Source organism: Theropithecus gelada, chromosome 14 (genome assembly GCF_003255815.1).
Source record: "Theropithecus gelada isolate Dixy chromosome 14, Tgel_1.0, whole genome shotgun sequence".
NCBI lineage: Eukaryota > Metazoa > Chordata > Mammalia > Primates > Cercopithecidae > Theropithecus > Theropithecus gelada.
This window is the reverse complement of record NC_037682.1, coordinates 105,095,531-105,122,016: the sequence shown is the minus strand read 5'-3', so window position 1 is coordinate 105,122,016 and position 26,486 is coordinate 105,095,531. Positions and strand designations below refer to the sequence as shown.

At 46.4% G+C, this 26,486-nt stretch overlaps 1 protein-coding gene across 2 annotated transcripts in view; it reads left to right on the top strand.

Annotated features, from left to right (window-relative positions):
- The first annotated feature begins 5,896 nt into the window (after positions 1 to 5,896).
- DRD2 (dopamine receptor D2) overlaps positions 5,897 to 26,486 on the top strand; it is a 66,584-nt gene continuing 45,994 nt past the window's right edge. For both annotated transcript variants that reach the window (XM_025357011.1, XM_025357010.1), the window contains exon 1: positions 5,897 to 6,100. The gene's annotated coding sequence lies outside the window, so the exon portion shown is untranslated. The remainder of the gene's footprint in view (positions 6,101 to 26,486) is intronic.

Sequence of the window (26,486 nt, the reverse complement as noted above, 5' to 3'; positions counted from 1 at the left end):
GAGGAAGAGGGGGTGTGAGTACTTGGATGGTGTGGTCCTCAGAGATGAGAAACACAGGCACAGGGTCAGGTGTGAGCAGAAGAACCCCAAGTGCTGCTGGTTATAGACTAAAGATACCGTTGCTCCTTATTCACTCACCCTCAATAAAAAAGGAGCTGAGACTGAGTTTTTCTTCTCCATTGAGAGCTTTCTTTGAACTGCATAGCTCCATTCAAAACCTGAATGGGTGAATGGTCCTTGCATTTGCAGACTACCTGAAATCCATCATCCTAGTTTCATTGCCTGCTCTCATCTTCATAACCTTCTCAGTGCTCTCCCCAAATTAACAACATTCTTGCCATCACAAGGCTATTGGAAGGTAAATAAGATCACAGACAAGAAAGTGCTTTATCATCTATGGAAAGGACTGAAGAACTTCAAGGCAGTAGATTGTACTTACCTAAATACAACTTCAGAAGTTACATGTAGATTGTTTTCTAACTTCAGTCACTTTCCAACCTATTTACTTGGTAGTTCACCAGATGTTTTATTTTGTTTTCACATAGACTGGCAACTGCAGTAACCACTGAAACACAAGATTTTTTTTTTTTTTTTTTGACAGAGTTTCACTCTTGTTGCCCAGGCTGAAGTGCAATGGCATGGGCTCGGCTCACTGCAACCTCCACCTCCCGGTTCAAGTGATCTTCCTGCCTCACCCTTCCAAGTAGCTGGGATTACAGGCACCCACCACCATGCCCAGCTAATTTATTTATTTTTAGTAGGGATAGGGTTTCACCATGTTGGTCAGGCTGGTCTCGAACTCTTGACCTCAGGAGATCCACCCACCTACCTTGGCTTGTAATGCTGGGATTACAAGCATGAGCCACTGCACATTTTAAGTGCACAGTTCAGTAGCATTAAGTACATCCATATTGTTGTATAAGCATCGCTACCACTCCACTTTAGAGCCAGCCTCGGTCTCCCAAAGTACTGGGCTTACAGCCATGAGCCACTGTGCATTTTAAGTGCATAGTTCAGTAGCATTAAGTACATTCACATTGTGTGTAAGCATCACCACCACTCCACTTTAGACCTTTCTCCATGTTCTCATACTGAAACCCCATACCCATCAAATATGTCCCCATTTGTCCCTGCCTCCAGCCTCTGGCCACCACCAATTCACTCTCTGTCTCTGTGGATTGACTCTAGGTACCTCATATAAGTGGCATCGTACAGTATATGTCCTTTTGTAACTGGCTTATTTCACTTGGCACAATGTCTTTGAGGTTCCATGTGGTAGCAGGTATGAGAATTTCTCTCCTTTGTTAAGGCCTAATAATATTCCTTTGCATGTAAATACCACATCTTGTTTACCCATGTTGATGGACACATGGCTTGTTGCACCTTTTGGCTATTGTGCATAATGCTGCTATGAACATAGGTGTGAAAACGAGGTGTATATTTTTATGACCTCTTCCCTTCAAGCAATGAAATTTCCAATATGAATAATTGCACTCTGAGTTATCTGTTCTGTAACTCTGAAGAACTGTGTAATAGAATTTCTGAAAGTGAGTCACCCCTGTATTCTCTTTACTCTTTCAAAATAGGAAGCAGTAAAGAATAAATGTCCATTTCACACTGAGGTGGCAAGGCCCATTAGAGTCTACCAGTGAGGGAATCATTTTCTAAGGGTGATTACACACGCAGATGTCAAAACCCTCAGGTAACTCTCTGCTCTCCTACCTTGGCTGGATAGTGCCCTGAACTTCTGTCATTCTCAGAAGATTCTCCCCTTCCCACCCTTCTCTGGAGTCTACCATGTCGACTACCTTCAGCCCCTGCCCTAGATTATTCTGCATGGGGCTGTGGATCCCTCAATAACAACAATATCCAAGAATTCCACACTTCTCTAAGGTTTTCTGCATTCAAGGGATGCAATAAAGTACAAAAAAGATGATTTTTTTTTTTTTTTGCCCTGTACTTCCTTTCACCCAGATGGATTGCTGTTCTACTGCTCCCCAGTCATTTGCAAATGGCACAAGAACTAAGACAAAAGAGGAGGATGAGAAAAGAGAAATTCCCAGAGCTTGGAAATGGGGGCTCAGTCTTTATCTGCAAAGTGGGTTAAGAAATGGAGAACTGTAATACCATATAGAAGGTGTCTGTATTTCCTGTGTCACTTCTCCAGTTAAAGTTTTCTGTAAGGGGGGGAAGACTCATGGAACAAACATCAACATCTGTGGGTTGTCGTTCCTACTTATTCTTCATGATAGCACTGCAATGTGGCTCTCTATCCCCATTTCACAATCCAGGAAACTGAGCCCCAGAGCCATTCAGAATTTCCCAAGGTTGTGGAGTTTAGATGGGAACAAACTTCTGTGTGACTCCAGTGTTGCTACTGACATGACCCTGCTCTGCCTTCCCCACCTTTCAGATTTCCCTTGTTTTCTGTGAGATGATTTTTAGAAGGGGACAGTGACAGTCTGTTCTCTCTGGGGGTACATCAGTTTGAAGAAGATCAGCAAGGGACCTCCCTTTCCAAGCTGCAGCGAGCAGTTCTTGGAGCACGGGAGGAAGTTCTAGCTCTCCCTATTCTCTGTTGGCATCCTCCTTTGTTTTTCCTCATTACAATGGGCCAACAAAATCCCCATCTGTCCCTTACCCATCTCCTAGCCTTGCCTGAATGTCTTTGTCACCCCAAATTCATATGTTGAAATCCTAAGCCCCAGGATTATAAAATTAGAAAGTGAGCCTGTAATCCCAGCACTTTGAGAAGCCGAGGCAGGCGGATCACCTGAGGTCAGGAGTTCAAAACCAGCTTGAGCAACATGGAGAAACCCCATCTCTACTAAAAATACAAAATTATCTGGGCATGGTGGCGCATACCTGTAATCCCAGCTACTCGGGAGACTGAGGCAGAAGAATTGCTTGAACCCGGGAGGCGGAGGTTGTGGTGAGCCAAGATCGCACTATTGCACTCCAGCCTGGGCAACAAGAGCAAAACTCCATCAAAAAAAAAAAAAAAAAAAAAAAAAAAAAAAAAAGAAAGTGAGGCCTTTGGGCAGTGATGAAGCCATGAGGACAGAAGGAGACAGAACCCTCATAAATGGGATGGATGAGTGCTCTTGTAAGAGGCCCAAGGGCACTCATTCACCCCTATCCACCATGTGTGACACAGTGAGAAAGTGCCATCTATGAAACAGAAAGCTGGATTTCACCAGATGCCAACTCTGCCAGCACCTTAATATTGGACTTCCCAGCCTCCAGAACTGTGAGAAATAAATTCTGTTTGTAAGCCACACGGTTTATGGTATTTTGTTATATTAACAGCATCCCAGATGGACTAAGAGAACCCCTAATATCCATTACTACTCATTTCCTTACAATTTTCAACAATGAAAAGGATAGAAATAAATGAAAGATTTAGGAGGTATATCAGGTGGAACTTCCTGACTCCGAGGAGGTAAGGAATTCAAAGAGGCTGCTGTAGATCCTTTTTCAGGAAAGCTATAAGGCAAAGGGACACCCTGCCCCCACCCCGCCCACTTGGACTGGGCACACTCCTGCCTAGAGGCAGGGGGAGGCACCAAATGACCTCCAGAGGGCCCTGCTAGCCCAGGAAGCTGGGAGCTTCTGGTGCAGCCGCTGCTTGGCTGCAGATGTTCCCTGTCATCAATCACACAGTGCATCTGTTTGCTGCACCGCTTGTTTAAAGAGTGAGGCGTTTGCTAATTGAAAACTAAAAGATCCATCCGTCTCACTCACAGCCAGCATGAAATCCATTCAACCATGTAAGATTGGGGCAAAAAAAGCAGCACAGAGCTACAGTGTCCCTGGGTGGGTGCATCTTATGGAGCTCATCTTCTTCCTGCTTCTGCCTCCTGATGAACAAGGCTCCCCTCCCCACCCCAGAGCAGCCAGGGATGGCCCATATTACCATTGTCTAACATGTCCTCATCTATTTTTCTCAGTAAAGCCCAGAGAGATCGTTATTTTTAGTTCCCACTTAAAAATGGAGAAACTGAGGCTTCGCGAGATCAGACAATTTGGGCAAGCCCACACAACGGGTAGGTGACCAAGGCAGAACACCAATCCAGGTGCTCTGGCTAGTCTGACCCATCCCTGAACCTATGTAGAGGAGCTGAGTTGGGAGGTACCAAGTATCCCCTTAAGTGGATTAAACCTAGGAGAGAATGGCCCAAGGATATACAAGGGAAACACTGGGATGGCAACCATATCTGTAATGTCTGATCCCTTAAAGGCAAGTATGGCAACATTCTAGGACTCCTATTGATGTAATATTTCCCTATAGAGCCTGCAGGCAAATGGAGGCCAGTCCAGATCAGCAAGATCCAGGGGCAGGAAGAGTCATGGTGGGGTGAGGTGGGAGCCCACAGCTTCCTCTGCCCCAGTGCCTCCAGAGATGGCTGCGTTTGAGAGAGGTGCTGTTTTGTGGCTCTGGAGAGGGGGACGGTTCAGTGCTGGACTCCGTGGGATTTGAAAGGGCACTCCATCTCTCTGGGACTCAGTTCTCCCTTCTGAGGTGAGAAGGAATTAGATGAATGCTAAGGTCCTTTCCAGCCCTCACTTTCTGTAATTGTGTGTGTCATTGGAGGAAATGCTGAGATGAAGTTAGTCCTTGTGGCCCAGGATGGCTCGACTCCAGCCATGCAGGGCCGACTCCCTGCTCTGCAGAGTCAGTCTGCTGCCCCTGCTCTTCCCTCTCCCTGGAGTGCTGTGCCATCTTCTCCCCTTGGTAACTGGTGTTGCTCCTTCAATGCCCGGTTCCTGTGAAGTCTTGCTTTTTTGTGCTTCACAGCACCTGTTTAAGCCTCAGTTATTTCCCTGGGGGTCTCCTCTCTGGATTGGCAGGGTGCGGGATCAGGGGCCTGGTTTTCTTTCTGTCTGTGACTTCTGAATCTGACATAGAGTCTGGCAAATTGAGGACAGTTGGTAACTAATTGCTGCAGAAGAAAAGAAAGAAAGAAAGAGGAAGAAAGAAAGAGGAAGAAAGAAAAAGAAAGAAAGGAAAGAAAGAAAGAGGAAGGAAGGAAGGAAGGAAGAAAGAAAGAAAGAAAGAAAGAAAGAAAGAAAGAAAGAAAGAAAGAAAGAAAGAAAGAAAGAAAAGAAAGAAAGAAAAATGGAGAGAGGAAGAAAAGGGGAGAAGAACGAGGTTCCTCTGCAGCCCGAATGACAGTGGGCAGGGTAGCAGTGGAACACCCTTCACCACTCTATCTCTTTCTCCCTCTCCCCACTCCCTGCCTCACACACCTCAGTTTGGAGTCAGAGGTGAGCTGGAACCCCTGAGGCCTCCTTTTGCATTTCCATCTCAGGTCAACTCCAAACAGGCTTTTTCCTTTGGATGAGTCCAGCAATGGAACTGACTACATAGATTACAAGACCTGAAGTCAGAAAACGGATGCGGACCTCTTCCGACACCTCCTCTCCTTGCCTGACTTGCTGGATGGGTGGTGCCTCCAGCAACCCTTGGCTTCCGAGTCCTCAAAGGAGAAGACTGGCGAGCAGACGGTGAGGACCCAGCCTGCAATCACAGCGTGTTACTCTGGGTGTGGGTGGGAGCGCAGTGGGCGGTCGGGGGTTGCGTTCCCGCCTCAAAACAAGGGATGGCGGAATCCCCCAACCCCTCCTACCCGCCCCAGGCCGGGGAGCGCCGAGGAGTCACAGCTCGTTCGGTGGGGGGCGGGGGCGGGGCCTGTGTCAGGGGCGGGGCCCCGGGCACCTCCCCCCCGCGCTCCCCGTGCTCCCAGCGCTCGGGTGCCGCGGAGCTGTCCAGCTTCAGTGCCGAGCCGGCAGCCTCCCGCGCGCACCGCGCCGCCTCCGCGCCGTCCCCGCGCTCCCTCCTGCCCGCCCGCTCCGCGCCCGGCCCCGCCCCGCCCCGCCCCGCCGCGGCCCGTCCACTGCTCCCCGCGGGCCAGAGCCGGCCGAGCGGCTGCCCGCCGGGGCTCTGAACGGCGCGGCGGGGCCGGGAGCCAGGGACCCGCCGAGGAGAGTGGCGGCCCCGGACGGCTGCCGGAGGGGCGGCCGCGCGTGGATGCGGCGGGAGCTGGAAGCCTCGAGCAGCCGGCGCCGTCTCTGCCCCGGGGCGCCCTATGGCTTGAAGGTAAGCACCGGCCGGATAGAGCGGCGGGAGACTCAGGGTCACGGGGAGAGGAGGAGGGAGCTCCAAGGGCAGCGCGGCCGGGACCAGAAGTTTGTGCCGCCACTCCCGGCCGCCTGCTTGGGAGCGCCCGCCTGGGGTCCCGCTCTGCACGGGCTCCCCGTCGGGCGGGGGCGGAGGGCGTCCGGAGTCCGCGGCGCCTATCCCCTCTCCCTCCTTCTCAGTAGCCTCCTCGCCACCTAGAAGGGAATCCTCTCCCCGGGCACGAGCGGGCGCAGCTGGGGCAGCCTCCCCGCGGGGCGCCCAGGGCAGCACGGCCGAGCCGCGGCATCGGAGGGCGGCCGCTTCCCACAATCTCGGAGGGGCACTTCCCCCAGCACCCAAGCGCGAGACCCGGGGCTCGCGGCCAGAGTTTCCGACTTCTTCCGGAGGAAGAAGGGCTGTTTTTGGCAACTATGTGTTGGTGCGACCTGACCCTTTTCAGTTTCTAAGGCAGAAGCTAAGGATGGGGGAGAGGCAGTTTCTGGCTGGATTCTCTCGCGCCCAGGTTGCCGCTGTCCTTGGTCCTGAACTTTCGCTCTCCGTCTTCTCGGATTGACACCTAATCGGGGAGGGAGGCTTGGGTGCCAGACCCGTTTCGACCCAGGAGTGCAGGCGACGGTGGCGGCAGTAGCGCAGGGTGACCACCCGGCTCTCGGCCCGGCTCTCTGATGGACCGAGAGCCCCTCTAGGGTGGTATGCGGAAACAAGAGGCAGCTCTAAGCACCAGACAGAGCGCGTTCCTATACCTGTCTGAGGCGGGCAGCCCTTGAGCGCTTCCTCTTGAAGAGTAGAGGTAAGAGGGTGCGTGTGCGTCTACATAACAGGCTTCACCATGGACACAAGTCACAGCACTGCAGCTCCGTGGGGACAGGCACTTGCTCTCAGCCACAAGGAAGCTGTCTGAGCAAGTCACTGTTGCCCTACCTGGCACCCCACTACTTTTCGTTCTGGGGCTCCTGAGGTTGGGTGAGGGGGTGATGGAGTGAGGTGCGAGGCACTTTGTGGATCCCACTCCAGATCCTTCTGCAGATCCAAGCCTTTCTGGATTTTGACCAGGCTACAAACCTTTTAGGCTAATCTTTGCTCCTCCTTAGGGAGCTAGATGTTCAATGATTCTCCCCACTCCCACCCTGCTTCAAATGCAAATATGCATGCTTATCTCTGATTCATCCTGCAGCATTAGGACCACTTGAAAAAGAAATCATACTTATCGTCTTTCCCCCATGCAGCTGTTTGATGAGGGTGGGCAGATAGAGAGACTGGTCAGCGTGACCAGTTTCAAGAAAATCAGCAAGCTGGTTTCCTAGGTTCCAGTCCCTGCCTTGGACTTCCCTCCCTAGTGTTCAAAATTCCTGAATTATTTGTTTGCAGGGTTTTTTGATGCCATCTCTGAATGCAGACATCTGACAGGGAAGTGGTTTGGGAGGGCCAGGGTAGTCCCAGCTCTTAAAGATCATTGAGTTCCTTCCACCTTCCCTGCACAGCCTGAAGTGCCCAGAAAATGGAGAGGTTCTGATTTGTTGTAGAAGTCTGGGTAGCATTTCTCTAAGGTTTTTTTTTTTTCTTTTTAATGAATTCCCTGAGAAGCTGGTTAAAAACGCATATTTTTGCTTCTTCCTTGAAAAACTGCTGAATGAGAATCTCAAGCTGAGGCCCAGTAAATTTGTGTTTTAACAATGTTTCTGGGTGATTCATAGGTACACTGAATTAGCAAATTACCTCCCCAAAAGTTGAGACTCCTTAGAGAGTCTGTATACATTTATTTTATTTTGAAAATGGAAAGCAAGTTTATTTTACATAAACTTGGTAGCAGGTATTCTATCTGAGAAAATGCCTTGAAGATACAAAAAATGCGTTTTTAAGAGTTAAAAGAATCATATTCCTTGGCAACCATTTGGTGATATCTAAAATATTCCTAAATTTCATACATTTGAAATTTATAAAATTAAGGTATTTAATCTCACCCTTTGTCTCCTGCTGTTATACTTGTTAAATTCTTCAAGCGTGAGACTCTTGGTAGAAGGACCATCCCCCTGATTAAATCTCTTTACTGAAAGTAAGGATGCAATCCAATCTCCTCTCCCCCAGGATCTTCATGGGCTTTTCTTCTTTCTAAAATTTTTGGCCCTTTTAAGGAATCACCAATATGGCTTCAGGTTGACTTATGTAAATACTAACTGTCAACTCAGTGTTTCCCTCCTGCCCTCCCCTCTGGGTGAGTTATTGTCTTTCATTATGCATGTGCTGTGATCTGTTAACCTAAGTGCTCCTGAAATGCCAAGGAGTGATTAGTTCAGCCTAGTAGCACGTCATGCTCCCCAAGGCTTGTAGCCACTCATGCCCTGCTGGAAGTGACATATTGACTGTATTGATTTGGTTCTTGTGCTCCATAAGCAAGGAGGCTTGTAGGGGTAAAAAGGCTAGTAATGATGCTTGTGGGCTAGTCAGTCTTGTACCTTCACCTACGAGGGTAGATTATTTCTGTCTAGAAAATGCAATTATCTTGAGAATGATATAGGAGTATCTGAAATTGAGAGAACCCTTCTGTTCTTTCTTTTATACTATGGGAAACAAATGGGAACTTAGGGTCATTAGAAATATGGCCTCATATACTCCTGAGATTGTCCTGCTGAAGCCAGACAGGTCTGGGGTCACCATTCTCTGAATAAACAAGTGTAAGGGGAAAGATGTGGGGACTCTGCCTGGAGAGAGTGGTTTCCATCTCCCCTGCAAGTAAAAGTTACATTTTAGTGTTAAGCAAAAAGTGTGACTGTGAAGATAGCACTGTGTATATGTGTGTGTCTTTGTGTGTGTTTGCATACACGTGCATGCACACATGTGAGCACATCGCCCAGGAGAGACAGATATGATGAGACTCCCTTGAGCCAATCCTGTGTTGGCATCCATCACTTTTCCCTCCTTTGTGGCTTAATACCTATGAATCTCCAGCAGTGAAGGTGCTTCAACACCTAGGAAGGAAGGAGAATCAAGTTGAGGTTTTATAATGCCAGAACCCTAAGCCATATTTGCAATATCTCCCGGAATCAGGTTGTATATCAGCAGGTTACAGTTACCTAAGAGTTGAGGTCTTGAAAATAGCTTAGAACAGCAGCCCAGTTATTTGCATTTTCCTGGGATATAGTTTACAAGACTTTAGATTCTTAGATTATCTTCTTGGGCTCCTCAGAGGTCATGCTGGATGCCCCTGACTCCAAACAGGGAAGCTGTTTCCTTAGTCCAGAAATACAGTGGTCTTTCTTCTTTTATTAACGTTCTCCTAAATAGAAGTGTGTAAGTTTTCCACTTTCTGGACACCAGGATTGGAATTAGCAACCGAAGCTTCTCCATCCTACCAGGTATTCTACTTAGCAGAGGAGCATCCTGCATATAGGAAACACCTGGAAATCATGGGCAGCAGAAAGGACACAGGTTGATTCAACTTCTCAGCAGGCACCATCCCTTGTAGGTAGCCACTTACTTAGCTAAACCCCAGCACCATTTTCCCTCCTCTCACCTCCAGTAAGGCATTTTGTGGCCCTGGGAGGACCTTGGAATTAGGTATAAGCCCTTCTGCTCTCCAGAATATACCATGGAGCCACTAAGGATGTGCAAATTGCTTATTTACCAATTTGAGCAGTAGACTAATGCTAACTCTGGCCTTTTAAATTACTCTAATGGTGTTGGAATCTAATATTAATATACTTTTGCCTCTCACCTGTTCCCATCACCAATGTAATTGAAGATTTATTTCCTCTGTGCTAAAATGGATGCAAAACTTTCTTATTTTTTAACAATAAAATCATATTATCTAAATGCATAGGCTTGGAAAATAGCTTGATTATAGTGTCAGTACATGGGGATGGAGGAGTAATAAAACTATAAGACTCAGCCACTTGGTTTGGTTTGATTTGGGTTCAGAGAAAGGAGAGAAATTTGCCCTCAGAATTGCAGATTTTTCTTTTCTTTTTCCTTTCACCTTAATCTGGTAAATGGGTTAAGTCAACACCCTTGGCAGCTGGGATGCCCTTGGAAGGCACAGCCTCTTCTCTCCCTAGGATACATGAGAGTGTTTCACTGCAGAGGGATCAATGATCCTGGTGGCTTCAGTGTATAGGAAGGAGCCAGAGATGACACACTGGGGTCTGAGGCCTCCCTCTTCCCCTGGATAGAAGAAACTGTGCTGCTGCAGTGCTTCGAACTCAGAGGCCTGGAAGCTGCTAGGAGCATTTGGGAGAGTATGGGGCAGTGTACAGAGGTGAGAGCAGAGGAGAAGTAGACTCTTAGGAGGCCCTGAAAGAGGCTGATGTTAAATATGTATTGAATCTAGGCATCAGCTTAGTGTAGTTCGGGCAATTTTGTCATAATCTGATGTCACCTGTAAGGATTTTTACTTTTTCCAGGAGGAGATGAGGAAATTCTTTGCTGTCTGAAGGGACAGGGAGGGGAAGGAGGGACAACCTCTGGTTTCCCCTGCAGCCCTCTAGGTAATGTCAGCTTGCTTCCAGACAGGGCGGTAAGGGAAGACAGGCAGACCTGGCTCCCAGGAGCCCCATCCACAGGCTCCTGGGCAGTCCTGCCTTCCAGAAGCTGTGGCTCAGCACAGAACTGCAGCTGTGGCCCCAACCATAATCCCCTGCAGATGTCTGGGAGCCAAAGGGAGTCCTGGGGCCTGTTCGTTTGTTATTAGTCTCCTTCAGAACGTCCCTGCCCTTCTCGTTTCCACCCCCTCCTTGTTGTTGTTGTTTGGGTTCTAAGTGGCCCAGCAGGAGAAAGACATTAGAAATGAAATTATTTTTGTTACATGCTACATCATTGCCTCCTCTCCTACCTGCTACCCCAGGCAGCGCCATCACTAGCAACTCCCAGGATCTCTTGATCTGGGAAAGTGGCTTAGTACCAGGCTTCCCTAGAATGAGAAGTGGTCCTGTTCACCAGTCCCTCCTTTGCTGGCCTCATCATCATAACAGCCAGCATTTATTGTGCACTTACTGTTTGCAAGGCACTGTGTTCAGCACTTGATGTAGGTTCCTCTTTTAAACTCCCAAGCCTGCAACAACTCTGTGAAATAGGAACCCTTGTTTTTTACATTTTTTGTTTGTTTATTTATTTATTTATTTTCATTTTTTAGAGAGAGATCTTGCTCTGTCACCCAGGCTGGAGTGCAGTGGTGCAATCATAGCTCACTGCAGCCTTGAACTCCTGGGCTCAAGTGATCCTCCTGCTTCAGCCTCCTGAGCAGCTGGGAGTACAGTTGCATGCCACCATGCCCAGCTAATTTTTTAAAGACTTTTTTGCAGATACAGGGTCTTGCTTTGTTGTCCAGTCTGGTCTTGAACTCGTGGCTTCAAACGATCCTCCTGCCTCAGAGTAATGCTTATTATACCATTTTGCAGAGGAAGAAGCATGGGCTTAGAAAGGTAAGTGGCTTGCACAAGGTCACATGTTTCATTTGTGAGACAGAGATTCAAAACCAGACCGTTTAAGGCTACAGCAACAGCCCTCTCTGATATGTAAGTGGCATAAAGAACAAGAAAAGGAGGAGAACAGGGATAAGCAGATAATTCTTTAGTGAACTGAAAGGGCAGTAATCTTTGTGTATGATACCAGGGAAGTGAAGAGGGAGACAGCAGATGGAGAAGGATGAATGAAATAACTCCTCGGGATTCTTAAATTTGAGAACCAGTGAGGAAGTGTTCTGTACCTGGATCTGGGCCCCTTTGGATGAAATGCACTGGGCATAAACCTCAGCAAGCAGTGGGAGAAGCAGGGAGGGCGGCAGGAGCAGGAAGGAGGCAGGGTCAGCTAAACCTTCCAACCTGGGGGAGGAGCCGGGAGGAGGTGTGGACGGATGATTTGTCAAGCTCTTCTGGAATTGTGATGACATTACCTTCTGTCCCACATCTCTTTGAGGTGAACTGAACTGTCCAAAGGATGAAAGCCAGACTTCTGCCAACAATTGGGTCTTTGGGGTTGCCTTCTTATTACCATAGAAGGAAAACTTGTTATATCTCCAAGACTAAGCTTCTGCATTTTACAGAAAGATGAAGGCAGGATGGCCTGGGATCTTGCACAGACACAGGAGTGACTCGTGAGAGCTGCCTTTAAAAAATGAGCTGATCAGCCAGACGTGGTGGCTCACGCCTATAATCCCAGCCCTTTGGGAGGCTGAGGTGGGCAGATTGCCTGAGTTCAGGAGTTCACGACCAGCCTGGGCAACACAGTGAAACCCCGTCTCTACTAAAACACACAAAAAAATTAGGGGGTGGCAGCATGCACCTGTAGTCTCAGCTACTCAGGCGGCTGAGGCGGGAGAATTGCTTGAACCTGGGAGGCAGAGGTTGCAGTGAGCCAGTATTGTGCCACTGCACTCCAACCTGGGTGACAGAGCGAGACTCCATCTCAAAAAACAAACAAACAACAAACAAAAAACAAACAAACAAAAAACTGATCAGTGCTTTTCTGGTAGACAGAGGCAGGTGAGGCCTGGATGTCCCTGGGCAGGGCACTTAACCTGCGCATCAGTTATTTCAGGCACAAATAAGGGACTAATAATCGTGCTCACCTCATAATAAGTGAGAAGATTCCTCTGTTGTTGAGCCTCACAGTGAGTTTTATGAATGACATATATCAATATTTAGTCACGTATTTAAACCCTTTAGAAACAACACCATATGGTAGCTAAACCTGTGGACTCTGGAATTATTAGACTTCCAGGATTTGAATTCTGACTCTAACAATTACTAGCTATGTGACCATGAGCAAGTTAATTAACCTCTATCACCTGGGGGTTCTCACCTGTAAGTGGATGTTAATACCAACCTAATTGGGTCACAGTAATTAATTAAGGTAATAGAGACAAGACATTTGAAAGAGTCCCTGGGAAAAGTGAGCACTCTTTAAATGTTAGCTATAATGATTGTTATTTTTATTATTAAGATGCTTAAGTAAGAAACAACCCTTTGAGCTGTTGTCCTTTTGCAGTAATTCAGCACCTGATTTTACATTTCTGAAATCATGTTTCCAAAACGTTCACAAAATTCGAGGATATACTTCTTTCTCACACTCTACACTTATCTGCATCAAAATTCTTTGGCTTTCACCTGTCAGCAGCTCTTGCTCATTTTGAGCGAGATAGGGGTTTGAATTGCTTGTCATCCCTTTGATTTAGGTGCAGCTGAATTCATTTCCATCTTACCCCACATGAGCTAGGAAGAGGCATCAGTTATCCTGGTGATGGCTTTTCATGGCCTGATTTTTCTTCCTGGTTTCCTGGGCTCTTTGTCTGCTATCTCATGGTTGGAGCCTTCCTGATTGGCAATGTCACATGGTATGTTGCACTCTGGCACAGGCCACTTTTTATTAAAAACAAAAAATAAGGAGAATGTACTGGTGTACAAGGACAAGGTGACTTTTTTTCTTTTCCCAGATTGAGAGGGCCAAAGAACTTCACATGAGCAGACCCCCAAAGCTGGCAGAAACATGTGTTCTGCAGCTTCTGGAGTCATTAATGGCAGGAGAAAATGCTATCATGTTTTTAGATGAAGTATGGTCCTGCCTGAGAAAGGAGGATGGAACACAAAAGCTTCTGGCCCTGAGATTCTCCAATCCTTAAAGAAATCCCTCTTGTTGGCCTTTTTGTTGGTCTATGAATCCCTTCTTGGGGAGGACTCTTTTGTAATTGATGTGCATCTATTTCTGGCCAGCTACAAACGTTCACCGTTTAGCTATGGTAGAAGATTTCAGAAGGCACTGTAGGTATTCTGTTCCTGGGTCATCTTCCTTGGTTCACCCTTTTATGGACTCAGCCCTTTCAACTCTTTCACTCATTTATGGCAGGGTCAATAAGAGAAGTGTGTTGACAAGCAGAAACTAGCTTCCAGGGTCCCAGGCAGAGGATGTCAGCCCCACCCCCACACCACGGTGGATCCATGTTTCCATACACGATTTTTCTTTAGTAATATGTATAGTTGAAGGTCTGGGATCCCTCTAGAGTCATATGGTGACCAATGACACAAAATCTCCCTTGTGGCCTGTCTTCTGTGAGGAGCCAACTTAATGCTTAATGCTAATCTCTCAATTGTGCATTTCTTGTCTTCTCCACTAGACTGTGAGCTCCTTGAAGCAGAGAATTTGTCTCATGCTTCTCTAAAATCTATTATAACCTAAAATGGTGCTAGGCACTTGGTAGTTACTTAAATTGTTAAGCGAGAGTGGGTGAGTGGATAAGTGATGGGTAGGTGCGAGACAGCTTACTTCCCCATAGCGACACTCTCCCTCTACTTTGCTTGCAGCTCAACAAGAGCGGCAGTGTCTGAGGCATCCCCCACTAGAGGTATCTCGTAGGTCAGCAAGATACTTCATGCCTTCTCTCTTTCATCCTTAACCTGCACTATCTGGCTGCCCTCAGCCATGATAACATTATAGGTTGGATGGAAATTTTTTACAGTTGTCACAGGGCATGGAAGTTGGGGAATATTGGATGGTTGGAGCCTACTTCAATCAGACACACACATGAAGAAAAAGGTACTGGGGCAGGGGCTGTTGAGGAAACATACACAGGTGTGTTTGTTCAGGTCAGCCTGGGGACCTGAAGACAGAAAAGAGCTGTTATTGAGGGATGCCTTTAGTGCTTTGGTGATTTCTATGTTTAGAGTTTGGGGAATTGGACTAGTCCTTACTTTAAAAGGTACAGATAAGCATAATTCCACCCAAGACCCTCCAAAAGCAGCAACAGTTTGAACCTATCTTTCCACAAAGCACTTTTAAGAATTGGGCTATGCATCCCCTTTCCCTCTAGTTATTTAGTTTAACAAAGTGGTTCAGAGCACTCAGAAGCCAGGCTAATGCACGATCAGATCTTTGTTCTATCAGTCATGAGCTATGTGACCTCTACCAAGTTACTATAACCCCTTTGAGATGCAGTTGTTTATCTCTTCATAAAATAGGATGACCATGTACTTACCCGATTGGGGTTTGTGCAAAGTAAATGAGTCATGCACAAAAAGTGCTTGCCTAGGTACCTGATGCATGGTAAGCTCTCAGTGAACATTCACTATCATTATCCTTACCATAATTATCAGTGAGGATAGAAATGTCCATAGAACCCTTCCCAAACTGTGCTCCAAATTTTATATTCTCTCTTCTGGAGGGAAGAAAGACACCATTGCAGATGAGAACATTAGACCAGGTATGAATTGGCATAGAGAGTTATACTTGGAAGAACCCAATGTTACACAGCAGGGAAGCAGGAGAGCTGGACTAGAACTCACTTCTGCCCAGGCTTTTTCCTCCACACCTGGCTCAGGTTAGACCATGGAGTTTTGAAGAAACTCAGTGGCTAAAGAACGGAATTTGAAGTGAAGATGGTACAAGGTAAGGCCAAAGGCATAGGCAGGGGCCAGACTATGAACCCTGAAGTGTTATGAAGGAGACTGGATTCCATCCTGAGGGAAACAAGAGGCCATCTTGAAGGATTGGGTTTTAAGCACAGGAACAACTCCAGTGATTCAATATGCAGTAAAACAAATAAACAACAACAAAAACTGGCCAGCCATGGTGGCTCATGCCTGTAATCCCAGCACCTTGGGAGGCCAAGATAGGCAGATCACTTGAGGCCAGGAGTTTGAGACTAGCCTGGCTAACATGGCAAAAGCTCATCTCTACTACAAAACTTAGCCAGATGTGGTGGCTCACACCTGTAATCCCAGCTACTGGGGTGGCTGAGGCACGGGAATTACTTGAACCCAGGAAGCAGATGGTGCAGTGAGCTGAGATCACGCCACTGCACTCCAGCATGGGCAACACAGTGAGACTCTGTCTCAAAAAAAAAAAAAAAAAAAAAGAATCACAGAGGCTGCCATGTGGGGGAACTGATTACAGAAGATTCAAGACTGGAAACAGAGTACCTAGGAGTTTGCAGTTGTTCAGGCCGGCAATGCTGGCAGCCTGGACTAGGGAGGAGCAGTGGAGGTAGGAAGGCTTGAAAGACCTGAAAATGTATCTTAAATTCGCCAGAACTCAGTGATTGATGGGCTATGGAGGATGAGGGGAAGAGAGAAGCCAAGGATGATTTAAGAACAATGAAGCAAGGGAATTAGGGATATTGGTAAAAGTGTATGCGTATTGGGCCAGAAACCTAAGCCAGATTGAAAGGGAAGGGAAGATAGGCTGATAGAATCGGTGGACTGATGGTACTGATGAAATCAGAGAACTGGTATACTTAGAATCATTGAGAACTTAAGCTAGGTTGCAGAGGCAATTGTGGTCATACAGTGGAGCAACTAAATTTCTAACCTCAGAGAGGAACACCCCTGGCGATGTCAGTGCTCAGGATGCAATCGTAGGAGCAGGTGACTAACGTGGAGGGTGTGCTTGGGGAGTAGGAGGCCAGGCATCAAGAGGCCAAGCTGTTGGAAGCTGATTTCACTTCCTGAGTTCATGGCACAACTTGGGTTGGAGTGGAAGACAGTGACCTAGGTGCCAAAGGCAGTGAGGGAGGGGAAGTGACCAGGAATGTATAGATGACAGTGACAAAGAGAGATAGAGTGAGCATAAATGGCTGGTGGGCACCTGAAAGGAACAGTCTTTATGAGAGAGTAGGGGAGGTGGTAATGAGGCACAGGAATGTGGGGCTGAGCTCTGTCCTGGAAGGGCTGCAGCAGAAGTGGTGCCCTCAGTTGAGGCTGGGAGGGGAGGGGCTGCTGCCACCACCCAGTACACACCTCCACTGTAGGTCTTCTCATCCTGCTGTTGTCTTCTGCTCCCTCCGTGGTTCATAGAACCCATTCCTCTCCATATCTACAGAGAATGGAAAAAAAGAAGAAAGGTGAAGAGAGGGTGGCAAGTGGGTATAAAGATGTCGACGAGAGAGATGAAATGGGTGGAGGTTACAGGGAATAAGAAAGAAAATGAATCTGTGGACAACTGTTGTTCCTCTGCACCCAGTGTGCCACCTGGAACCTTCTATCATGTTGTGTTGTTTTCTCTGCCGGAATGCTCCAGCCCTTAACCTATAAGGTTAACTCCTACTCAGCTTTTAAAACGGAGTCCAGGCATCACTTCTTCCAGGGAGGCTTCCCCGATTTTCTTTCCTACACTCTTTCACCTGCCTGGCCAGGGGCCTCTTGTCTATATTTCTCTAACATACAATATTGAGTTGTGTTGTCATTGCTTATTTACAGGCCTGTTTCCTTCCCTAGATGGTAAATTCCTCAAAGGCTGGAATGGAGTCCTTACCTCTCTATCTCCGGGTGCCTGCCCACTGCACTGCACAAAGTGCGACTGTCATCAAGCCCCGCCCCCGCAAACACGCGTGCTCACCGTAATAAGACAGCAGCACGCACTGTCTTCTGCTCATCCCTGAAGGCCTCCACATTACTAAGGCAGGCTGGAATGCTCCTCCAGCAAGTGATTTAGACGAGACATTCCAGAGTGTCACAGCTGTAAAGAAAGAGACCTACACTAACTCTACACATGAATGAGAAAATTGTACTTGGAGAGGGAAGTAACGTGTTCAGGGTCTCATGGCTGCTTAGAAGCAGACCAGTCCCAGATCTGGGACCCGTCACTGACATGGCCCACTTCTTGCCACGCCAAACTCCATGCCCAATGGCCACAGGTGGTGTGCACCACACTGTGGCTGCAGGTAGCTGCATTAAAAGTTTCCCCAATTTAACCAGCTCCAAAAATCATCCTCTTGTCCTTTCTTCTCATTTCTGGGTTCAAAATTGCTGATTTGGTGAGCCTTATTATTCAGCTATACTCCACTGCCTGGGAAATAGAGATAAGTGAAATGTAAAAGTAGGACCAGGCTTGCACTTATGTATTTTGAGGGGTTCACTTTACATGATGGGGCTACGGCACCACCAACATCCCCGTTTTCTCACAGGGAAGCAGATTGTAGGCAAGTCGCTGCTCAGTATATCACATGACGTGCAAATGCTCCTTGAATGCTGTGCTATTGTCTTTAACAATAATAACCACCTAAGGTATATAAATTACTCCTACATCATCAGTAAGATCTTAGGAACTGGGCAGCAAGGAGGGGGCAGGAGAAAGGGGAGTTTCTGGGTGCTCCATCTAGCATATGCATGGGAGGTGGTAGGATACCAATAAATACTTGTTGCAAGGAGGAAGGAGTGAATGAATGAATATTTTCCTCTTGCAGAGCAGGCTGAGATTTGCTCAGAAGCATGTAGAGCAGACCATGTTGTGTTGCCCACCTGTGTGGGCTCCCTGAGACCCAGGGCATCCAGAAGTTCTCTAGAGGGAGAGGGAAGGTGGGAGAACCTCTGCAGAGCTCACAGCCACATGCCTTAAACACTGCTCGTGCATGGAGCATGATACCTGCTCCTGCATGGCCACGCTCCCTCTGAAGCCTCCAGGAAAGAATCCTGTCTTGTCTCTTCCAGCTCCCCATGGCTCCTGGTGCTCCTTGGCATGTGGCAGCATCACCCCAGTCTCTGCCTCTGTCTTCACATGATTGTCTCTTCCCCGTGGCTCTCTGTCTCCTCTCTGCTTCTTATAAGGGTACACCAGACATTAATTTAAGGTCCACTCTAATCCAGTATGAACCTGTCTTATCCTTAACTAATAATGTCTGCAAATACCACTTCCAAGTGAGGTCACCTTCTGAGATTCTGGGTGGACATGAATTGGTGGGTGTGGGAGGCTTGGGGGTCGGAGGGGAACACTCTTTACTCCTGTAAGGGAGCGTCCTGCTTTGGTGGCTCCTGTTCCTTATAGACATCTTTTGTTTCCTCCAGAGTAGGACTGTTTTCCTTCCTAGTCACCTGTTTGGGAATAGCTGCCCACTTGTCTAATTGAAGCCTCATCTCCTGAGTTAGAAGGCAAATGAGGACAAGAAAGAAAGCAATTAGTACAACTGGGAGTTCAGGATTAAAAAGGATTCACTGACCTGCTGGCACAATGGTTGGTAAGGGGGTAAAGTAAAGGGAGTTTGGAGGAAGAGAGGGGAAGGAAGGGGGTCCCTTGAATGTTCCAGCTGGGCTCAGGCCCAGTGAGGGTGGTGACTGGGCATGCATATTAAATGTCTTTTATAGTCATAAGAAACCCAGGAATTACTCCCCATGAGGGCAGCTGGGTGTGCATATTAAGTGCTTTATATAGTCATAAGGAGCTCAGGGATTTGAAGTTGTTTACTCAGTGTTCATTCTACAAGCATTTATTAAATGCCTCCTGTACACCAGGATCTCAGACTAATGCTCTAATTTCACAGATGAGCACACTGAACTCCAGTAGGCCAAGTGAATTACCCAGGATCTCTTGGGGACAGAGTCAGGACTAAAATCCAAGACTTTAACTCTCACCATGCCTCACACAAAGCAACGTTCTTCTCTCATATACTCCAGTCTGCCTTGGGGGATCCCTGATCTCCACCAGGCAATAGTAATAATAGGAACAACGCCTGCATCTGGACGGGGCTTGACTGTGCCCAGGGTGTGATTCCAGAAGTCATTTTACTGCTGCTCTCTGATGTGTGGGGTGGAGGCAGGGATAAGGAGGGCTTCCTGACTCCTACCACTGAGTTCAGCTTTGCTGGGGGTGGTAGAGGGGAGGCCTGGGACCTGTACACTCCATAGAAAAGAAGATCAAGGACCTCTTGGACAAAACTAGCAGGACTCACTCTCTGAAACAAACCCTAGACCCACTGGGAGCCCCATCGTTAAGTTTGCCCAGCTGGCCAGTCTGTAAGGACATAGGGGATGCTGATGGTGCTAGCAAGGTGTTCTGGGCCCCTGTAAATGAAGATCCTGTGGCCTTGCAGATTCATCTTCCAACAGGCCTGTCTTAGCACCCAGGTGGCAACATTTGGTGCTGTCTGTAGTATCTCCCAGCAGGGCTGAGCCTTCAGAGCCTGCCCTCCTGGGCTTTCCAATCTGGATGTCTCTGAGGACCCAGTCCATAGCTTAGTAGTTACTTGTTGAATGACTTGAGTAAGTCTGGAGAAACAAGTTAACTCCTTCACTGTGATAGGCGAGGGAAGGTATCAGAGAAGGAGGTACAGGGGATTTCCAAGGAGCTGTTCTCAGGCCAGCTTTGGGATTTGAGGTCTTGGAGGCTCTACCTGGGACTTGGCATGGGGCCTGCACTACCTCCCCGAGTGCACAGGATGCTGGAGCCTCCCAGCTTGTCTGGCTTTCATCTCGTCTTCATCCCTGGGCAGCTCTCTGCCCTCTGCAGCATCTCCCCACACCCTGTCTCCACGGTAACGTCACAGCCACAGGAGTCCATAATCCTGGTAGGAGGAGATGAGCAAAGGGCAGGGACAGGGGCACATGTGGCCAGCAGTGTCCATGTGCCTCTGAGCAGCCAAGTTCCCACAGGCCAGGGAGGGTGCCTGCCCCAAAGCCTGGCAGCAAGGAGGGGTCAGGGCAGAGGGCCCCCAAGCAGTGCCTCTGACATTCTTCTGTCTAAAGAAGGAGCCAGGGAGCTCTTGAGCAACAGGTGGAGCCTCTGACCCCAGGAAGCTTTTGGAGGCTGGCAGCTTGGGTGTCTCCCTAGGTCAAGACTACAGCCAGTCCAGCTTGGGGCAGAACCCAGCTCAAGAAAGTCTGCCCACCTGAATGTCCCCACGTCCTCTCTCCCTGTCCTGCCCAGTCCCTGTTCCATCAGCCTGTGGCAGCTCACAAATGCTGCTGGGGCCGGGGGTGGCTGGGGAGGGCAGGGCACCAATGCCAGCCAGGAGAGGGCAGGGTCCACTGGCAGCCTTCGCCCTGGAGCAGCCCCAACCGGGATAATGGTTGAAATAAGCAGCTTGTCTGAAGACAGTCAATTTGATAGTGCCTCTAATCATAGCCGCTGAGTTTCTGTCTGCCAGACACAGAGATCCAGGAAAATGTAGTAGAATGGACACAGAATGCAAAGAAATGAAAAGTAGAGCTGGAATCCCATAGATTTCTTCCCAGACCCACAGCGCTATTCCTTGGGGCCCACTGCCCAGTTTCTGTGAAGATTTGGCAATCTGCTAATTTGCTGACTAGCAGTACATACATAATAGTTGTACATATTTTGGAGGTACATGTGATAGTTCAATACTTGCATACAATGTGTAATGATTAAATGAGGGATACTGGGATATCTGTCACCTCAAATATTTATGTTTCCTTTATGTTGAGAATATTCCAAATCTTCTCTTCTGTCTATTTTTAATGATACAATATGTTATTGCTAACTAGTCACTGTACTGTACTATTAATGCTAGATCTTATTCTGTCTATCTAACTGAATTTTTGTATCTATTAACCAACCTCTCTCCATCTCCCCCTCGCCTTCCCAGCCTCTGGTAACTACTACTATTCTCTGCTTCCAGGAGATCCTCCTTTTTTAGTTCTCACTGCTCGGCTTTCTTTCTAAGAAAAATGGACTTACATGGGTCTTTATGGAGGTCTCTAGAATTAGGAGTCTTAGGTTCTAGTCTCAGTTCTGTCACCTAATTTGTGGCCTAGGTATAGTTAACTTTTTTTGTCTTATGATTTTTTTATTCTAAAATGATGGTATTGGATTGGATGAAGTCCCTTATAGACTATAAGCAACAACACCCGCACTTTTCCTCCTTTGTCCATCCAGAGCTGCATCTGAGGGTGACAAACCTTGTTTTAAAACACATACTCTATTAAGGTGTGCATTTTCAAGCAGATGCTTTCTTGCCCACAGTAGCATTCAGTGTATCCAAGTGAATAATATCTACCACTTTTAAATACTGACTATATTATCTGCCTTATATGCATCAGCTTTAATCTTTGTGACAGTCATAAAAGATAGAAATTATTACTCCCATTTTACAGATGAGGAAACTGAGACTCAGAGATAGAAAGTAAATTGTGAATCAAGGCCACACAGGTGGTGAGAACTGAAGCTGGTATTTGAGCCTAGATCTCTCTGATACAATATTTCCACGCTGCCCTGATCATATTTCCTACATATGCTAGGTTTATCTTCTTCACTTTCATTATGATATATATCACAATGTATGTGATGGCTTGCCTCTTATTTCCCCCAGCCCCATCGCTGCCCCTAGCATGTGAGGTCAGTAATGACCTCACATAAGATCTTGCCCTTGGTGTTTAGTGCATAGTAGACCCTGAACATTTGTCAAGAGGATGTACATATAAAGGAATGAATATATTGCAAAATTTTAGAACTTGGGTAAGTTAGAGACTGCTTTTAAATATAGAAGTATAGTCCACAGTGCCAAAATAGTGGGCATTCAATAAATCCTAATTCATATGCAAATGTGTACACACACACACGCACGCACACACAATAATCAAAGCTTGTTGGTGATGATATACACACAGCATAAGTTGTCGTGGACCAGTATTTTTTTCCCCCAGATCAAAACTGATACATAGCCTTTCAAATAAATTAGTGCTTTAATCTTAGCTGATGCATTTGAAGGAAGGAGTACATCCACATGCCAGTGCCAGGGTGATCCTGTGACCTCTCCAACAGAAACCATGAAGGACTGTGTTTTCAGAAGGAATAAACACAACCTTTTCTCTCATTTTTTTCTGGTGACATTTGTAGGCCCACACCTGGCATTCCGTATCACCCATGTGGGTCAGAGATTACATATGTAGTAAGAAAGAAAATCAAAGCACAAAATGAGGAAATTACTGATAACAGCATTTATCAAAAGATGAGGGCAGAAAATCATTTTAAAATAATAATTAAAACAACCCATACACTGTGTGTTACAGGGATGTGTGTGTTTATATATAAAAACTGCTAAATACTCAGGTTAGGTACCATTTAACCAGCAGAGCTGTTGCCTCAGGCAGTTGTTTTTCTAATTGCAGGTCTCGGCTGTGTCACCAGCTAGCTGGGAGCCCGAGGGGAGCTAAGAAAGTCTTGTTCTGTCCTTTGAATTCTTTTTCAACAGCCTGGCTTCCCTACCACCCAGGAGGGCACAGATCTTCCATGCTCCTCCCCAGCCCAGGCTGCTGCTGGCCTGCTCTGTCCCACCCACTGGGGAACAGCCCTTGGAACCAGAGGCTGCTATTAGGTTCAGCTTCCAGGGCTGGGACATAATTGGCCCTGGCTCTAATGAGCAGGGCTAAGGTGGCAGAGCCTATCACTGATTGGAACTGCTACCTGCAGAGGGACCAGGACAAGCATCAAGCTAACAGCTTGGAGAGCTGCCACTCGGACAGCCCATAATTTCCAAATTAGATACTTCTGAGGTCTGGATTTTGCTGTGCAGACAGAGCTCAGGGGCAGCTCTCGCAAAAGCTGGAGAAATCAGATAAATTTTCATTCATAGTAAACAGGATCCCAGGCTTCTCTTTCTTCCTTTTTCATTTACATGCAAATAGTGGGGGGCGGGGAGGTGGATAATGGAGAGGGGATTCTGGAGCTCAGTTCCTGGGGGAAGGGGTGGCAAGAGACCTTGAAGCCAGTGAGGCCGGTTCTATTGCACTCTTTCAACTCGGTGGAAGCAGAAGTACTATAAACTTTGTAGATTCATCCTCGAGGGCCCTGCCCAGAAATAGCACTGTACAGTCCACAAAGAAGCACTGAGTAAGAGAACAGGGTTGCTTTTTATTGCTGAGATCTCCCCTGCTTGTTATTCACTTGTAGCTTTCTGTAATTGAATGAGTGGATATTTATTGAGTAAAGTGACACTCTGTACTATGCAGATATTCTTTACCGAGACCCACTGCAGGGAGAGAGACCATCTGATGTGGCCACTGCACCTCACAGAGGTTGAGTGACTCGTCTAGGGAAGTGGCATGGTCAGGATTCAAATGCAGGTCTGTCTTCCCGGCAGCTACCTACGTACTCTCATCTGTCTCTCCCATTGCCTCTGGGGCTGCTTGGGTCTCCTGATGACAGTCTCCCAGCCTGGTGGCTCCTGTGGTGGTGGCTGCCTCTCAAATGCTGCACATGGAGGCCCATGGCGAGCCCAGGGGTCCATTCATTCCTTTCTGCTGCAGGTCGGGTGTGTGCATGTGAACTCCATTGGGGATCACCATTTATTTTCTTTTATCGTGGTTAAAAAAAAAAACACATAACGTGAAATTTACCGTCTTAATAATTTGACGTGTACAGTTTGATAATGTTAAGAATATTTACATTATTGTAAAATAGATCTCCAGAACTTTCTCGTCTTGCAACCCTGAAGTTCTATACCCATTCAACACGGATTCTCCATTTTACTCTCTCCGCAGCCTCTGGCCACCACCATTTTACCTTCTGTCTCTATGAATTTGACTCCTTTAGATACGTCATATAAGTGGAATCATGCAGTATTTGTCTTTTTCTGCCTGGCCTATTTCCCTTAGCGTGCTATTTTCAGGGTTCATCCATGTGACAGGATTTTCTTCTTTTTCTAAAAAAAATTGTATTTTTATTGAAAAATAAATTGAATGTATTTGTAGGGTACAATGTAATGCTTCAATACATGTACGTATTGTGGAATGAGCAAATAAGGCTAATTAACGTACCCATCGCCTCACATACTTATCATTTTTTTGTGATGAGAACATTCAAAATTCATTCTTTTAGCAATTTTGAAATAGACAACTTGTCATTACTAACTGTAGTCACCTGCTATGCGATGTATCACCAGAACTTATTCCTGTTGTCTAATTAAAACTTAGTCAACTCCTACTCTGCCAATAGGCTCTGGTAACCATCATTTTACCTTCTACTCCTATGAGTTCGAATTTTTAGATTCCACATATAAGCGAGATCATACAATGTTTGTCTTTCTGTGCTTGGCTTATTTCATTTAGTGTAATGTCTCCTAGATTCACCCAAGTTATCATAAATGACAGAATATCATTCTTTGTAAAGGCTGGATTGTATTCCATTGTGGATATATATACCACATTGTTTTTTTCAATGTTCATCTGTTGATGGGCACTTATATTGTGTCCAAATCTTGGCTATTGTGAATAATGCCACCATAAACATGGGCATACAGATATCTCTTCAACATGCTGATCTCAGTTCCTTTGGAGACATACCCCAGATGTGAGATTGCTGGATTATATGGTAATCCTATTTTTAGTTTTTTGAGGAATCTGCATATTATTCTCCAAAATGTTAATTTATATTCCCACCAGCGGTTTATAAGTGTTCCCTTTTTCTCTACATCCTTGGCACCATTTGTGGTCTATCATATTTCTGATAATAGCCAATCTATCCAGCATGAGGTGACATCTCATTGTGGTTTTAATTTGCATTTCCCTGATGAATAGTAATGTTGAGCATTTTAAAAAAATATATGTTGACCTTTCACATCTTTTTTTTTGAGAAACGCCTATTCAGGTTCTTTGCACGTTCTTAAACGGGCTTATTTTTTATTTTGGTATTGAGTAGTTTGAGTTCCTTATATGTTTTGTATGTGAGCTCCTTATCTGATGTATGACTTGCAACTATTTTCTCTAAATTTATTGTTTCCTTTACTTCACAGAAACATTTTAGCTTGATGTAATTCCATTTGTTGATTTTTCTTTTGTTGACTGTGCTTTTGGGGTCATATGCAAAAAATATTGCCAAATCAACATCTTTTTTATTTATTATTATTTTTTAGAGATGGAGTCTTGCTCTGTTACCCAGGCTGGAGTGCTGTGATGTGATCTCAGCTCACTGCAACCTCCATCTCCTGGGTTCAAGCAATTCTCTGCCTCAGCCTCCCAAGTAGCTGGGACTATAGGTGCCCACTACCTCACTTGGCTAATTTTTGTTTTGTTTTTGTTTTGTTTTGTTTTGTTTTTTAGTAGAGACGGGGTCTCACCATGTTGGCCAAGATGGTCTCAAACTCCTGACCTCGTGATTCATCCACTTCAGCCTTCCAAAGTACTGAGATTACAAGCATGAGCCACTGTGCCCGGCCCAGATCAATGTCTTATAGCTTCTCCCCTATATTTTCTTCTAGTAGTTTTACAGTTTCAAGTGCTACATTTAAGTCTTTATTTTGAGTTGATTCTTATATAAAGGGTGAGATAAGGGTACAATTTCATTCTTTAGCATGTGGATAGCCAGTTTTCCCAACACCACTCACTGAAGAGACTGCCCTTTTCTCACTGTGTGTTCTTGGCCCCTTTTCTGAAAATTGATTGACTATAGATGCACGGGTTTACTTCTTGGCTCTCTGTCAGATTCCATCAGGATTTCCTTCTTCTTCAGGCTGCATAATATTCCATTGTATGTGGATACCATGTTTTCTCTATCTACTCATCCATTAGTAGACACTTATGTTAGTTCCACTTCTGCTATTATGAATAATGCTGCAGTGAACATGGATGTGCCTGGTCCAGGGAGCTCTGACTTTTACAAGGAGACTGAGTAGAGAGTGAAGCTTTTCTGCTCTCCCCTT